The sequence below is a fragment of the Nannospalax galili genome, unplaced genomic scaffold, assembly GCF_000622305.1.
Source record: "Nannospalax galili isolate Female #2095 unplaced genomic scaffold, S.galili_v1.0 scaffold18, whole genome shotgun sequence".
In the NCBI taxonomy this organism is placed as follows: domain Eukaryota; kingdom Metazoa; phylum Chordata; class Mammalia; order Rodentia; family Spalacidae; genus Nannospalax; species Nannospalax galili.
In genome coordinates this window covers 7,468,057-7,472,869 of record NW_008346548.1, presented here as the reverse complement: position 1 = coordinate 7,472,869, position 4,813 = coordinate 7,468,057, and the positions used below count along the sequence as shown (strand labels likewise).

Below are 4,813 nucleotides of genomic sequence, written 5' to 3'. Positions count from 1 at the left end.
TTGAGATTTTAAAAGACTAATTTGAAAATAAGCTTATCTTACAGCTGGAAAGACTTGTTGTTGCTAATTTTAAACCCTTTGTAACTTTAACAATGACCTCTGAAGGTCTTCCTAACTTTATGAATCTGTTATCTGTGCTCAAAACCTTCCCAATTTCTTGTAGCTCCCAAATATTTCTACCCTTTCATTCCTCCACTGTGCTCTTTTCAGTTATCTCTATTTAGGTCTTTTACTCTTTCCTCCTAAAGCAGTGCACGTGTAGCTGAGGGCTTAGTGAACTAATGAGAACTTTACCCTCATTTGCAATTAAAATTCCACCCTACGTCACTTCCAAAGAGTTAGTGTAATGGATGGCAGATGTCAGTGAACAGCTTTGAAACAAATAATCATTTTTTATTTCTGCTGAGGGCAGCATCCCATAAAAGAAAGGCATGTGGTAATTAACCAATGAATAGGAACGACTCAGATGATTAGTAGATGCCAGTGGCATAATCATAATTACATCTCTGAGCCTGGTGTGTTATAAGAATTTCTCTCTAGTTCTAAGCAATTTCAGAATTAAAGTTTAGCAAGTGAAAGTTTAAGAAAACATCACCACATCACTTAAGCAAGCAGACAACCCAACCATTGGGGAGGATCCTATGTCTAAACACCTCAGAGATTCTGCTGCTTTAGTGATTCTAAAGCTTCACATTGGTTACTGGAGGAAGCATTTCCTGAGGTTCTTGTGATCAATGTTAGTCTGATTGGGTAAGTCAGCAACCCTTACATTATTTATACCACAGAGAGGCACAATCGCACTAACAACAAAGTATATGGTCCTGTGAACACATATGTGTGCAACCCATTGTATTGCTTTTGGAACATGTTGATTCCCCGCCCCTCTAGGGGAAAAAGCTATCCTAGTTAGGGTCACCTGTCATCTTGACACAGCCTATGGTCAAGGAGGCAGTTTGGTGGTGGGTACTTGAACCACAGTGAGGTTACTTATCCATCCATCTGTGAATTGTTATGTAAATGTATGTACATGCGAATGAAGATTCTTTTACTCATTCTTTGGTATCTTTTGAATTTTACCTTTTAAAATAAAATAGGTGGATATGTGTGTGTGTGTGTGTGCTATGTGCACATGAATGCAGATGCTCACAAATGCCAGAAGAAGGTGTCAGGTCTCTGAAGCTAGAGTTACAGGTGTTTGTGGGCTTCCTGACATGGGTGCTGGGAGCTGAACTCCAGTCCTTGCAAGAGCAGTACACTTTCTTAACCACTGAGCCTCTCTCCAGCCCTCTTTGGTATCTTTATGAACCTTTAAGCCATATAATCTCTTCAAGGTACTGTTTATAAAAAGAATTGAACTGGATCAAATCAGTAAATTTAGGCAAACCCAAATCCTTATGCAGTTGTACACATGCATGTGTGCACACACACCAGAGAGAGAGAGAGAGATCTCATGCAAATATACACATATGCACACCCAAATATTGAAGTTTAATCCTGAGCACAGGAAGCAGAATGCGTGTGCCACTTTCACACAACCACATGACTCAGAAAGGGGTAAATGGTGATACTGAGGCAGTGCTTGGTCCACTATATTAAAGGGTTGCATTTTTTTCTCCCTTGAGAAATGTAGGGACAAAATGTTAGGGTCCTTGACTCGGTGGGTCTCTTCTGGAGAACAAATGCACTAGTATGGAGATGCAAAAATCAAGCAGAGTTTTATTAAACCAGCTAGCTGGGGCCAACCGTCCTTCCAAAACACGCAGGTCTGGTTAGAGCGATCGACCCTTAGGCAATTTTAGGTAAAGATTATATAGGCTCCCACAACCGTTACACAAAAGCCCGTGTTCATACAGCCAATAGTTTCAAAGCAAGCATTTCACAAACCAATAACAAAAAATGTTACAACTCCCTTCAGGTGTCTCAATTGGGGAGGGATGGGTGGTATTGTGCCTGGCAGGACTCTTTCCTGTTATCTTGTGTAAGCAGACATGTCTACGTGACATGACAGATCAGGTCAGGCTCGGGGGGGGGAGGGCTGTAGTGATTGCCCCTATCTCCGGATGCCTGTGTCTCCAGTTGAGTTAATTGGTTACAAGCAGTAAATTTGAACAAGTAAATTCAGGCAGTAAATTCAGACAAGCAGTATATTCAAACAAGCAGTAAATTCCTCTTTCCCTAACAAAAGTTATCCTAGAATAAAAGCCAAGTAGTTGATCTGATAGAATGTAGCTGTTTGCTGATCAGTAATAAGCCCATCACCCTGCTGAGAGTGATTTTCCTACATATACCCTCTGTTCCCAGATACTCAGCATCTGAGTCTCTCTCTCTCTCTCTCTCTCTCTCTCTGTTTCTCTGTCTCTCTGCCTCTCTGTCTCTCTCTCTCTCTCTTTCCTCTCAACATTAAGGAAAGTTTAAATAATCATTTATATACCAACAAATCCAGAAATACAGGTCTCATGAATGTACATCCTCAGAGAATTGTGCAGTTAGAAAGTTAAGGTCATGTTAGAGGCAGGCACTAAGAAATTCTTTGGTACTCAGAACCAATCATCAAAAGACAGCAACATCACAGAAGACTTTTTTTTAACCTCGCCTTCTTTCTTCTCATTCTCTTCCTAATCTTCCCCTTCATTTTTCATTAAGATAATGATGTTATAGGTCACCCAACTAGATATGGAGAGTACGAAGGAGAGTACAAAATGTCTTAACTTCCAAGGGCTCAGCTGATAACCAAAATACTAGGAGGATGGCAACTTGAGCACAGTCTCCTCTCCAGCTAATGACTTCAGTCTTTAGTCAAATGGCCACTAATGCCTATGGGTATATGAATGAAGATGAGGCTGTGGGCTCTGCGTGAGTTTCAAAGTAGAGAAAACATGCCAGGATAACCCCTGCCACACCCACCACCAGAAATCCTCAGAGTAAGAACCAACCACTAAATCTAGAGAAAAGCTGGCTTTCAGAGATCTTGCAACTCCTGAGGGTAGAGCTGATTTCAAGCCCCACGTCATGTGGCTCCTCTCTGCATTACAAAGAGGCAAGAATGAACTGAAGGTGTACGGTGTCATCTCTCCTCTAAGGCTGAGAGAAGTACAAAGATCAGGCGTCTTTCTACCTCAGAAGAAAACTGGAGCACAGCTTGCCTATGCACAAGAATCTCAGAGAGGCCACATTTCCTCCTTCCATATCTATGACTGCTGCCCACCCCACAACAGTCCCAAACCCCAAACCCCATTGAGCCCACAAAGGAAATACATCTAAAGACACAGGAAGACCAGGCTCACCTGTAACCCCAGCTCTCAGGAGACAGTGGGCAGGAAGATTTCAAGTTTAAGAACAGCCTGGATTACATAGACTCTGTCTCAAAAAGAGAGGGCCAGAAAGATATCTAAGGGGCTAAAGGTACTTGCTACAAATTTGATGACCTGTTTGAAGGCTAGAACCCAAATGGTGGAAGGAGAGAAACAACTCCCTCAAGTTCTGACATCCAATGGTTTATGTACCCACCCACACACAAAATAAATAAATTTAAAAGGTATTTTAAAAGATGAGCTGGGCATGGTGGTGCACACCTGTAATCCCAGCACTTAGGAGGCAGAGGCAGGTGGATCTCTGTGAGTTCGAGGCCATCCTGGTCTACAAAGTGAGTTCCAGGCCAGCTGGGGTGACAGGGAGACCCTGTCTCAAAAAGAAAAAAAAAGCTATTTTAAAAGACCAGCAAGTGGGGAATTTTGACCTTAACTTCTACCTGAATGAACAAAGAGAATAATCACTATTGAGACACAAAGTAATGAGCTAAAAGATCAAATGGAAAAGTATTTCAAAGCACAGAGCAAAGATAAAAAGCAAGAGATTGGAGGATAGGTCCAAGAGGTTTGACAGACTATACTGGATGATCTGGACAGGCAAAATGGCACAGATAAGGGAAAGAAAACAAACATGCAAAAAGAGAAACTGACTTAGACCAAGAAACCCCAGACACAATACTGAATGGCTCATTGAATTCTATTCCTGACTGATGAACACACACCTCTAGCAAGTTCCTGATAAGACATTGGAGCTTTATGGTGGAAAATGTTTACAAGCTGCTACACAGAAGGATAAATTGCTTTTTCATAAAATAGAATCGGATTTCTGAAAATTAGCGGAATAACATCTACAGAGAAAAAATAATAACATGAAAAACCAAAACAATATATCCCTACCAAGTACCAATAGTCCTCTAGAGGAGTACAGCAAAAAACTCCCTAGAGATAACACAAGACATGGAACTCAAAAGAACAATTATAAACATGATAAAAGAATTCAGTGAATTTAAAGAACACACAAACAAAGAAATCAAAGAACTGAAGGAAGATAGGGATAAACTTCTGAATGAATTCAAAAAGTTAGAAATATTAAAAATACTCAGGCTGAAATGAAGAAGGAAATGAAACAGTAAGCCAATTAGAAATGAAGTATAAAGCCTCACCAATAGGATGAATAAAATGGAAAACAGAATATCAATGCTGGAAGATAAAGTGGACAAACTAGACCACTCAAGCAAAGATTATGAAGAATTTAAGAAAACACAAGAATGGAATATGCAAGAATTGTGTAACACCATTAAAAAAAACTTATGAATCATAGGCATACAGGAAGGAGAAGAATCTCAAGATAATGATATGGAACAGATTGTCAATAGGATTGTAGAAGAAAATTTCCCAAAATTAAAGAAAGACATATAGAACAAAATACAAGAAGCATATAGAACAGCAAACAGACAGGACCAGAAAAGAAACTCTCCACGGCACATCATAGTAAAAACACTAAA

The 4,813-nt window shown here is 40.1% G+C and overlaps 1 pseudogene; it reads left to right on the top strand.

Moving 5' to 3' along the window:
* Nucleotides 1-2,800: 2,800 nt before the first annotated feature.
* Nucleotides 2,801-4,813, top strand: part of LOC103742024 — an 11,644-nt pseudogene continuing 9,631 nt past the window's right edge.